The 12,351-nt window shown below is 48.2% G+C and overlaps 1 long non-coding RNA gene across 3 annotated transcripts; it reads left to right on the top strand.

Moving 5' to 3' along the window:
- The first annotated feature begins 5,302 nt into the window (after nucleotides 1-5,302).
- On the top strand, nucleotides 5,303-10,498 carry LOC142093229 (uncharacterized). 3 transcript variants are annotated; one of them, XR_012677343.1, is made up of 5 exons: nucleotides 5,303-5,486; nucleotides 6,482-6,627; nucleotides 6,843-7,279; nucleotides 7,886-8,036; nucleotides 8,152-10,498. It is a non-coding gene; the product is annotated as an uncharacterized LOC142093229 (long non-coding RNA). The 3 variants fall into 3 exon arrangements; XR_012677340.1 differs by lacking the exon at nucleotides 7,886-8,036 and having other exon boundaries at nucleotides 5,307-5,486; XR_012677342.1 differs by lacking the exons at nucleotides 6,482-6,627; nucleotides 7,886-8,036 and having other exon boundaries at nucleotides 5,313-5,486.
- Nucleotides 10,499-12,351: the final 1,853 nt, after the last annotated feature.

Here is a 12,351-nt window from a genome sequence, read left to right as displayed (position 1 = left end):
CTGTCCCAAGATTAAGACAACTTGCCATTAATTTAAAACTGCAATATAGATGCTGCTTACGAAATCAGCACCTCCGTCCTCCCCTCACACACACACTTCCATATACTCACCAGCAGTCAGCATTTTCTCCTGGCCAGGTCCAAGGCTGGGGCAGACCAACGTCGTGATATTGCCTTCAGCTTTCCCTGGATGAGGTTTGACACCCACACACGCTGCACCGATAGAAAGCTCCCTTCTCTGCAAAGCCAGAGTATACTCTGACTTTGTTTTGAGTCTGTCAAGACATCTTCCAGTACCCTTCTTGGGGTCCAGAGAAGGATGCACTGGCTGATCCCAGCAGCTGTCCTCCCTTCACGGGGACTACAAAGACTTTTGCAGTGTCAGCACAAAGTAGATTTAAAACACCCACTCCGTATTTATGGGTTTGTGAGCACCATATGTATATTTATATTTCTCTCCGAAACTGCCCCACCTTGCAGCCCCAGTATGGCAAGTAGAGTTAACTTTGCCCACGTCCTCCAGGCAGGGATACAGCCCGAGGGGTTCTTGGCCAGCCACTCTTTCCACTTGCACCAGGGTGACGTGAACTACCTCTTGGAGAAATTGTTCTCAATTTAAGAGGGAGCAGAACTTGACCCTCCAGGCTGGCTGTTATTGCAAGAATATAGGGAAAACTTGTAAGACACGTGCAGGGTGTAGGAAATGGGTACTTTCCATCAAAGTCGTGTGCTAGGCAGTCCTCAACCTATTCAGAGGGTTCATAACTTAGCTTACTGTTTTCTGATAGATCCTAGAATATGGTCCTACCCGTAGTAGAGAGGTTGCCAGATCTTTCACATTTGGGCATAACCTCTGGCCTCATCACTGCCCATCTGATCTCCTCATAGATTTTTGTCACACAAAGAGCACCAGAAGCATCACAGTTATTTTGGGAGGTAGGTCTGTCTTGCTGCTGCTCAGACTTAGATAGCCAGGGAACAAGACTTTCTCAGCTCGTGTCTTGGAGAAAGCATGCAGCACGGCAGCACCAAGGGAGACCAAGGGGATCCTCCTGGCCCTTACACTGACCAGAAAAGGCACAAGAGAAGTCTTCACAGAGGAAAACCTGGGGAAAAAACACTGGGGTAAGTGAGTCAGCAGAAACCGTTTTGCTGACTGCCTGGATGGCAATGCAGCGTCCCCTGCGCAGTCCGAGCACTTGCAGCCAGGACAGTCACCTTGGGGAGGCTTGGCCCCAGCACCTGAAGGGAGGCAGCCGCAATACGTGGAATGAATTGCCCTCTAGAGGTGCTTTTCCCTCTCCCTCCGCTGAACGTGCTGGAAGCCTGGACAACTAGCTTGGACTTGGGCCTTTAAAGAGCCATTAAACAGCCGCAATTTAGGGAGGTGACTCCTCTGTAAATCTCCAGAAGCTCAGCCTGAAAAATGGCTGGGAATTCACCCTCTTAGGATCATCTGTCCTCCTTCTCTGAGTTCTTGGTTGGGCGCTGCAGGAATCATTGTGCAATCAATATTATTAATACTAGCAAACTGACTCTGGCTCTAAATATGCACACACCAAGAAAACAAATTGAAACAGCAAAAGAGGTCTTTGTGGTAACACAACTTCAAAGCTGAGGTTGTAATCACACAGAAGCTAAGGAATGCAAATGTGTGGTAATCAGAGTATTGTAACTCATCCATCCAAATGTTAATAGTATTTTCTCACCATATATTACATTAGCATTAATGGCTTAGGTTCAAATTCTGCACTGTTTTCTACAATTATGACTCATTTTTCAGCTAAGGGGACTATCCATGGTAATCAGCATAGCAGGAGCAGGATTTTTAAAGGCTTATGTGAGCATGCCGTGTGTGTGTGATTCTCCTTGTAATTTTTGAAACCCTCTGGCCACAGCCAACAAAATGCAAAAACACGGTAGAGGTTGCTTAGGTAATTCAGTTCCTACAAGGTCTGTGAAAATAGTTGTAAAGAGAAGAGACCTGCCACTGGACAGGATGCCATGCTGCTGAATGAGCTCAGCCACTGTTAGACATTGGAGACCTCACACCAGAAAGAGCACCTTTCTAAACCAAGGGAGAAACACTCCTCATCTCCCAGGGCCCAAAGCCAGCCATGCCTGAAACACAAATCCATGCATTTTGCTCCTCTCAGTGCCAATGTCCACAGAACTGCTTGTTAATCGACGTGTCTAAAAGCAAGTGGGAGAACACATGACAATGTATATTTTAATGTGCCATATTCTGCAACTATCCTAAAAGAAAGGTAAAATAAGTGCATAGGTTTCTTTGGGTATACAGCCTGGCTGCTACTCTTCCAAACAGACACCATCACAGTGACACAGAGCTCTGGTGCACCCAGGGTCCCACACTCCTGCCTGCACAGGGGCTTATCTGAACATTAATAATAATAATAATAATAATAATAATAATAATAATAATAATAATAATAATAATAATAATAATAATAATAATAATAAAACAGCCGTGCCCGGATAAAATGCATTCATATGGAAAGCAGTGGGCTAGACAGCCCCTTTGCCTTACATCATGCAGGGAAATTTTGCTACATCACACTTTCCCCACTTGCTTTGGGTTTTGGTGTTCCTCGGGTGTGGGTAAAGTGCATACGAAGAGTAAACTTGTAAGCCAGTATGATTTTAGTTACCTGAACACACAACAACAAATATCATGAGTTTCCGTTCTAAGGGTTGTTTGAACAGACTTGCTTTTCCTAAGTTAAAAAAGGAGTACAGAATAAAAGCGTGAATGATTCTGTATCACAGCAACAGTGATTAGTAAGGTGCTATAAGCCAGAGAGAATTGCCTTTGTTTTGTTAGAAACAGTTCTAGAAATGAAGTTTATTCCTATGGGGACAAAACCACTCTCCAATCCCTCTCCTTCTCTTCCTGCATAAAGCTCAGTAGTGGTGGTGCTGGAGAGTTTGGTTGATGCTTGTTCCTAATTCACATTGCAGCTCTGCTGCACCTTGCGTTTGTAAATCCCCAAGCGCTCAGAGCAAACACCCACAATGCTGAGAAGCTTCCCGTGTGGTGAGGATGTTTTAGTATCTCCACTTCAGAAGTGGCTGAAATGAAGTATGGCAAGAAGAAGTGGTGTGGTTTGTCCCTGAGCCAGCTGGTGACAGAACCAGGAACAGAGCATAGGAGTCCCCATGCCAGGAACCTCAGTCTAGGCTGGGCCCCTCCTTTATCGCTCTCATCTGAACCCTCAGCAGAATGACCCAGCCTTTGAGGGCTCAGCATAGGTTTGTGGACAGAAAAAACAGACCCACTCTAGTTTTGATATTCACGTTTTTTTCAGTGACATTGAACTTTGAGCTGAATTTCACCTGTTCTTCTTCCTAATCATCAGCTTTCCTTTGCTTATATTCTTAGGTATGGATGAGAGCGGATGGCAGGTCGCTGGGTTAATCTGCATCTAATCCATAGCACAGTCACGATGCTGAGCAGAAACCGTGTTTAGCTCCCTGCTGTGAGTAGCTATTCTGCCTGCTGGGGGTGGGAAATCCATCCGGTTGATGCACTTCCACCGCTTTTCCACTACAGAGCGTGTGACAACAAGGTTTCGGGTCTGAATGGGACCGTTTTTGTGCCCTAGAAGGGAGCAAGCCTACATAGTCTTTTGTGGGCAGACAAGAATGTTTTCTTCTTGAATTTTTAGTCAGCTGTACCCCAAGAAACACTTTATATCCTGCTGCTTTGTCAGAGCGTTTGGAAAAGAGAACAAGGTAGGCAACCCTGCTCATAAGACTTACTCTCAGTTTTCTGATCTCACGCTTGTTATTCTTTCCACCATGAGTCACTCCTGTTAGAGTGGCCCAGTTTACCCGCCCTCGCCCCCTGCTTTATTAGTGACAACGAGAACGACTGTGCAACGGCAGCGCTGGTGTGCTGCAGGATGTTCTCTTTGTGTAAGCCTTCTTTTGTATTTTGACATTTGTGAATGTTCTCATCCTTTAACAAGCAGGCAGAGCCTAAATTTCAAAGGTACTCACTGCCTGCAGTGACAGCGTCAGATGAAGTATGGGTGCTGTGTTTTATACAATCGGGCCAACAGGTAAATAACATGGGGGTGGCATGAACCTTCACTCAGCTGGACACATAACCCAGGTTTCAACCTTATTTTTAGCCAGCTTTCCAAAGGAGAGGAGGTTTCTACAATCATGTGTTTGTTCATTCTGCCTCTCCGTAACTTTTGAGCCCATTAGCAGACTACTGAATTGGAAAGAGAGAGATGTCCATAATAAGACCCCCAAGTCTTTTTAGACCAGGCAACTGAAGAGAGACTTTACTAATTCCCCAGTGAGGAAGAGGTCACCATGTGACTCCGTCCACCATAGACACTGGCGAATCCACAGGACTTTGCTCGCTCTTGGGACCCAAGCTGATAGCAAACCAGACCTCATCGGTTCACTCACTCACAAAACAAACGTGTGCCCTAAGTTCACGAGGACCACCTCCCACAACCTGTGCGAGTGAATTTGTTCTCACAGGTAATCCTATCCCTGGGCAAGGGGCGAGGAGCGCCCAGACGTCCCGGTTCTGCTTTGGAGGTGCTGGCTTGCACAACTTCTTTATTTGGGGAAGCGCCGGTCTGGAGAGTTGCAGCTGATTAAGTTCTCAGGCTCCCGCAGAAAGGGAAAGATGATACACATTTCTGCCAGCTTTTTGAGGGGCAGGGAGCAGAAACACCTCAGTGTTGGATGAACCTTAAAAAAAGTTAAAAAAAAAAAAAGAAAAGCTGGATTCGCCAATTCAGTGAAGGTGGCCAGGGAAACATAGATATGATTAAAAAAAAAAATCCCTTAAGTCAATAACCAGTCTGCCTTTGGAGAGACACAAGGGTTCAGTGGGTGTAAGTTTAATCAAGCCAGCCAAAAACTGAAGGGAAAATTAGAAACCATTTCCAACAATGCTTTACAAAACCTTCCCATCGAAACAGACCCATTAATTGAATAGGAGCTGAGCTGTACTTTGATACATGAGCCCCAGCCCAGGGTTCCTCTCGCTGAGAAAGCAGCATTGTGAGGTTTCATTTAGAAGCAGCAATCTCTCACCGTTATCCTTTCCTCGTTGGCAAACATCAGCTCCCTCCCTCTTTTTCTTTTTCTTCCTTCAATTAAATGTTTAATTAAAGTAGCATGACTCCCTTTCATTTGGAAAAGTAATTGAGGACACTAGCGTGTAAAAAATAGGCTGAGAAGCGAGCTGGAGTACACACAGCACAGAGCGTCGGCAAGGCCTACAAAAATGAAGCTCTTCATTTGCTTTGGTGCCACATCAAGTCACGGTGATGGTGAGGCGATACAGCTGTGGGAACATCTGGAAGGAGCTGATAAACATGGGTTTGGTTGGCTCTGAAGCATGCGTCCAGTGCAGCTTGCTTTTTTTTTTTTAATCCTGAATGGTCAGCTCAGCACAGCTGGGAGAGAAAAGCGACGTTCACAAAGACACATTTTGTGGTAAGTTTTCATATAGTGATTCAGGAGAGCTTGTTGAGTTGCTTGATCTGCTTGAGTTGCAGACGACACCAGGTTGGGCGGGAGTGTTGATCTGCTGGAGGGCAGGAAGGCTCTGCAGAGGGACCTGGACAGGCTGGATCGATGGGCCGAGGCCAATGTATGAGGTTCAACAAGGCCAAGTGCCAGGTCCTGCACTTCGGCCACAACAACCCCAGGCAACGCTACAGGCTTGGGGAAGAGTGGCTGGAAAGCTGCCCGGAGGAAAAGGACCTGGGGGTGCTGATTGACAGCCGGCTGAACATGAGCCGGCAGTGTGCTCAGGTGGCCAAGAAGGCCAACGGCATCCTGGCCTGTATCAGAAATAGTGTGGCCAGCAGGAGCAGGGAGGTGATCGTGCCCCTGTACTCGGCACTGGTGAGGCCGCACCTCGAATACTGTGTTCAGTTTTGGGCCCCTCACTACAAGAAGGACATGGAGGTGCTGGAGCGTGTCCAGAGGAGGGCAACGAAGCTGGTGAAGGGCCTGGAGCACAAGTCTTGTGAGGAGCGGCTGAGGGAACTGGGACTGTTTAGTCTGGAGAAGAGGAGGCTGAGGGGAGACCTCATCGCGCTCTACAACTACCTGGAAGGAGGTTGTAGCGAGGTGGGTGTTGGTCTCTTCTGCCAAGTAACAAGCGATAGGACGAGAGGAAATGGCCTCAAGTTGCGCCAAGGGAGGTTTAGACTGGACATTAGGAGAAATTTCTTTACTGAGAGAGTGGTCAGGCCTTGGAACAGGCTGCCCAGGGAAGTGGTGGAGTCACCATCCCTGGAGGTATTTAAAAGACGTGTAGATGAGCCCCTTAGGGACATGGTTTAGTGGACATGGTGTGTTGGGTTGACGGTTGGACACAATGATCTTAGAGGTCTTTTCCAACCTGTATGATTCTATGATTCTATGATTCTATTCTATAAGCAGGCTGGTGTCTAATAAGGATTTTCTGCTGTATCTTGTAGATCAGTCTTTGTCAGGTTACATGATGGCTCATCACCCTGACACGTTCCAGGGCCAGCGAACGCCTCCGCTCTGACTCCATGGCTCTTTTTCCCAATATCTTTATGAGACCTTAGCAGAAACTTATAGTTACGCAGATTGGCTGAAGGTGCCCCAGTTAACTCTGATGGCTTGGTTTTTTCAAGCAGGCTTAAAAGCAGAGCACAGGAATTCCTGCTTTTCTGTGAATGGGTGGAAATTCCAAGAGTTTGAGCTTTCAATGCATTCTGAATTTTCTATGCCAATAGTATTACATCTCTCTTCACGCATTTTTAATAGAAAATATTTGAGTTAGGATTTTTCCTTTCTTTAATTGTTGACCAGGGTCTCTGACACACCTGTGCACATCGAAAGATTTCTGCCCTCTGAAGAATGGCTGCGATGTGGAGTTACTCTTCATAGGCTGTGCTTGGGGCTGGTTTTACCTATTATTTCCAACCTAGATGAAAGTTTGTGCGGTACACAGGCTTGATTGATTGAGGCCAAGAACAAGCCTGCTTGATTCATGACTGGAACAGTATGTGTGCATGTCTGAGTGATAGGGGAGGGCTTAGAAATGAACCCAGGTCAACAGTCAAGCCCAGGGCCTATCTAGAAGAGCAGGCATAAAGAAAAGGCTGACGGGCCACATCCTTCCTCTCCACACCTTGGCCTGGAGTCTAGCCTTCTGGCACCGTGACCGGCTTCCCATGTGTACCAGCGTTGCACTGCCCACGTCTGAAGAAGTCAGTGCTGAATGCCGTGGGGACGTTGCTACTGAGGTGGGTGGGTTTGCTCCCCAGGTTTCTCTGGCTGCTCATTGGAAAGATGGACTGGGATAAAGCTGATAGTTGCTGGCGCTCAGTGTTCACAGTACAGCTGGTCAGAAATTTTCTGGCGTGCTTGTCTGGCATAGCAAAAGCTAATACACCGGCATTGAAACACACTGGAAACATGTCAATTTTGATGAGATCCTCCCAGAAACCAGGCAGATGTGGGATGGCATCCTTTCTGCCAAGCAAGTTTTGAAAGCTTGCCCACCTCCCTCTCCAGCAGCCCACCTGGCATGCTGGTGGGGAGACGGCAGGCAGGGGATAGAGGCTGCCATGCCCCCGTCTCCTGGCTCCCTGGCAGTGGGACTTGCCAGGGCTTCCCGGCTGCTGGGCTTCCTGGCAGGCCATTGATCCCTGGGAGTGCACTGGAGAAAGCAAGGGGATGGCCAGCCTACTCTGGGAAGTCTCGGGGACTTCCTACTGCAGCCCTGCAGGAGAGACACAGGTTCCTATCTTTATACATTTTCTTTCTCTTTTGAAATCGAATTTGATTGAGGCTTGTGTGCTTGGCTGGGTTTTTTGCTTCCTTGTTGTTTCCTTGGTTTTTAAATTCAGAATTTCCCAAGGCACAGGAAGAGCAGTTTCTAGTCTTCCCTTAAGCAATAACCTTTTGTAAGAGGAGACTGGACATCTTATGAGGTTTTTTGGCCTCCTGTGATGCTTCTCTTCCTCGGGTCAAGCGGAAGAAAGGACTGGAGTCAAAGATGTAAGGTGGCAGTGGGTGGAACATGTATTTTGCTGTTTCTTTCTCAGTAGCCTCCAACCTTTCAGAAAATCAGTTGGTAAGGTACCTAACGATCCTTCCTTTTTTTTTGTTGCAGCTATCACTAAAATGACTTGGCCTCAAAAGGACATTCACTTGACAGCGGTGGGAATTGAACAGTCAGTGGGACGACAACGTCCCAGTGCCACGGAGCCCTGCCCTGCCGCTGCCGGGCAATGCCATGCAGGAGCACCCCGGCCACCCTGGCTCCAGGGCACAGGTGGCCACAACCACGCGGCTCTGCACAGGTTGAGAAGAGGCACAAGCGAGCCTGCGGCAAGGCTGAAGCGGGGAATGAAAGGCCAGCTTCCCGAGGCTAGGCTGGGAGACGGAGCATCCTGGAACGGTGTCAAGACCCGCTGGAGATGTCAGCGGGATCTCCCCTTCAGTAAACCCTTAGGGGTCATTAGGTGATGTTTCTTTCTTGGCACAGCTGCAGATATGGTCCATTGCCTCTGTTTTGCTCTGCTAGCGTTGTTTTCCCACTGACTTCAGTGTTGATCTAACATAGCTGTTGCATCTCATTCCCATCCTAAGATGAGGTATGATCTGAGGGAGGCCTGTTTTTCATTAGCGTTGAACTTGCAGCACAGGAACTTTCTCGGACGCAGTTCACAAGGGGACGAGGAGGTGGGAGGGAGGGTTAGTTATTACCTCTGTTTCCTCTGCTGGAGCGTGGGCTTCTCTACCGAGCTCTGCCATCTCTCCCAGGGGACAGCAACTAATTCCTCCATACCCCTGCACGCCAGAGCCTCTCTTTAGAAGAGACTTCCAATCATGACAAATTATCTGTGCTGATTTTGTGACATGAACTGTTACCCATTAGGGAATGGACTGACACCAATAAATTCATTTCACTTACAACCTCACACTGTGCATGAATTGAAGTTCTAGAGGTGAAAGACATAAATTTGCCAGGTGGGCAGACACACAGCCTCCCCCTAAGACTGTGCACTTCACCTTTGCTACATGCGCTGCTTCTGCTGGGCCAGCCCAACATTAATTTTGCATAGAGTAGATTTCTCCTGTACCGTGCACAGTCCGTATGATTTATACTTGCCTGAGGTAGCTGTGTGAATAGCCTTTCCGTAGAACTACTGGCTGTGCCTTCGCCAAAATAAAAACTTCAAACCCAAATGCAGCCTTTTGCTTTACAAGATAAAAACAGTTAGTATTTGCGTAGCATCTTCTGACTCCCAGGCTACGCGGAGTCAGTAATTAATGAGTCTTCCCTATGCCCTGGTGGGTGAGCATTATTTATTAGGCAGAAAGGAGTTCCCATATGTGCGGATCTACGTCTTAGTCAGTCTGATGGTAAATTTATCAAATCATTCCAGCAGATAAGGCTCTCCTTCTCCCCAAACACTCTGTCAGTCAAGTGGCTGAAAGTTTCACTCATTTACCCAAATGAAAATCTCACAGTCCCCTGGCCAAATAGAAACTTCCAACCATTTAGTTAAAAGCCTCTTGTCATGTAATTCTGCAGAGGAAGGATTGGAAAAAAAAAAGAAAAGGCTTTCCCAAAAGGGGCAAACACAAGTACACGCAGAGGCGGAGAGGAAGGTAGTTGTCTGTGCATCCCCATGTTCCTGGGAGCTCCTGATCAGGGATCCTGTTAGGTTGAGTGGTGCAGGCACCGGGTGAAGGTGGTCCTCAGCCTGGAGCACTCGCTGACCTTGTTACCCCTGCCTGCATGTTTTGAACAGCAGTTTTGAAATAAAGCTGACTGGACATAATATGAAATAAGGGGTCTTGAGGATGAGGTCTCTCATCTCCTTTGCTTACGAACAGTTGTAGGAAGGATTAGACATGGTCATGGGTGACCATAAGCAGATATTAAAGGGAAAGAACAGACAGGGATGTGCCCTTTGGCATCCTTAACACACCTACAAGTGTGGGTGTTGGGGAATGGATGAAGGGAACAGGGTCACAGAGAGTGGCTGGACTCATGTGCTCCCCTTAAATTGCTTCTCTTAAGACAGAGCACTGGGCATGACGGACTGCTCGTCTGACCCAGAGCGGCATTTTTTGTGTTCTTATGTTAAAAGGGAAGTCTGGAAACAGAAGCTGTAGGAGGGAAGACACGGCTTTGCTGGGTTTTCCAAGTACCGTAGGCACTGGAAATACCTCCAGGGTTGCTGCTGGCTGAGCCGCTTCCTTTTTGCTTTCATCCAGCGATCACATATTTTCCCATCCCTCTGAGGAGCCAGGCCCACCCCCAGCAACACCATACAAAGGTCACATTTCTTGTGAATGCAGGAGAACCTGAAAAGAGCCAATGGTTGGGCAACGAGTCTGGTCAGGAAATGGTCTTTTTTTTCTGCTTTCTTGTTTTCTTTTTTTTTTTTTTTTTTACCTTTTGGCAAAAGCATCGAGTATCGTGATTTGGGAATACTGTCTAAATGCATCACAGTAGTTGTTGCTTAGAAGCTTTATTCCTCTCTTCACTTGTATATTCTGCGCTCCCTGCTTGAACTTCATTAATTCAATAAACTGAACCTTATTTTTGGTAAGCATCCTGTTGACCTTTCTGTAACTGCAGGAAGCTCTTGACCATAAACATTGTCTCTCTCTCCAGTCATAGCTTGTCAGCTCCACAGAAGAGAGATTGTGGTCACCTCTCTGCCTGGAAAGTGTCTACCCTGCCAACATGAATAAACAGGACAGACTGGGAATGGGAAGGTGCCCAGGAGGATCTCTGGGGGAGAGACCAAACCCCAGACGCACCTCTGAATACCAGTTTCCCCAGAGCCTTTCCATTGCACACGAGAGGGAGAACCGTGTTTCAGCTCTTTCCACGCTTGCTCCCCATGCAGAGCAGCAGGACCCCAGCCCTTGCTTTGGGTTGCTGTGATGCCCGTCCCTCCAGGCACCCCTAATGCAGTTGTACGTGAAAGCAAAGGTGAAGGCACGGTGGCAGGGAGTTTGCATGCCCTCACCCATTACAGCGTGGCAAAACTTGTCCTGGGCTGACCTGTCCCACATAAGCAGCAGCAGCCATCCTGCCAGGCTCCTCTGCTGCTGCTTCGCTGGCACCAAAGGCACGGCTTTACAGAGAGTATCATGCCTGTTAAAAACAAGGCAAGCCAGGAGGAAAATCCCTTCCCTACCCTCCCTAGCGCTCAAGCTGTGAAGGCAGGGCTACTGGTAAAGGCGGGGGCCTTTCCTGGAGCAAACTGGTGTTTTGAACAAAGGCCGTGTGGGGTGGCCAGGCGATCACTCCCAGGGGCACCGTGCCATGGCCAGCCCCGCTGCTGCTTCCCCCTCCACCCTCCCACATGCATCGTCCCTCCCCACTGCTGACCACCCCTTGCCAGCCCATCTCCCATGGCCAAAGGGGTGGGGAGGTGCTCCTGTGCTTTCGGGGTCAGACCCAGGCACCCTGGACACGAGAGACGTCTCTGGGGGGAGAAGGCAGGGAAACCTGGGTTCCTTCATAACGTCAGCAGCAGGCAGGACCTGTTCATACTGAAGCTCCGGCGCATGAAGAATTACACTCCAGTCTGATTGTTTTATAAAAATCTGTTCCGGCACCTGTCCAGAGCCATGATCACATCTTCAGTCATGTGGCCAAATGCCTTTTAGTTTTAATCATTTGATCAAATGCCCTAGTGAAACAGCCATTCGTTCAAATGATTGAAAGTTTGTCATTTGACCAAATTACCAGTCTGGCAGGATGACTAACGGGTTATGCCACAATGTCAAATTCTATTAATGTCACCCGAGAGAGACAGGTGAGGAAAGTAAGGGTTAAGGGAGGAAGTTTGTAGAAGTGTTTAGTCTCTCGCCATGTACCCCCACACATACGCAAGTGTGGTCCCAAGGAACAGGGTGTGAAATCGCTAGGATGGCTCCATACCACCTGTGGAGGGGCTCCACATGCACATCTCTTAAAACTTGGGGAGAACAATTTATGTCACTGAAGGAGCACAAAGCTGGTGGATCAGAGGAGAAAACTGGAGCTGGAGTGTCCGCTGGGACTTCAGATGAGGACTGCCACTGCTGGGACTAGATGGAGAAGAAAACCTGGCCAAACCATGAGCCAGGTACCGTGGCTCGGTGAGAGCAGTCCCGGGCACTTCTGGTGCCGCTGGTGTTACTGCGCTTTCACTGCCTGGATCAGCTGGGGACACTGGGATCATTTCCTCACTCCTTCCCTCTCATGTTTCTGGAGCTGCATTTCTCAGACGGAAGGAAAGGAGGGGATGGAGGAAGAAAGACTAAAACATAGCCGCTGGAAGAAGTGAGAACTGACAGC

Source organism: Calonectris borealis, chromosome 1, assembly GCF_964195595.1.
Source record: "Calonectris borealis chromosome 1, bCalBor7.hap1.2, whole genome shotgun sequence".
NCBI lineage: Eukaryota > Metazoa > Chordata > Aves > Procellariiformes > Procellariidae > Calonectris > Calonectris borealis.
This window is presented reverse-complemented; position numbering and strand designations above follow the sequence as displayed.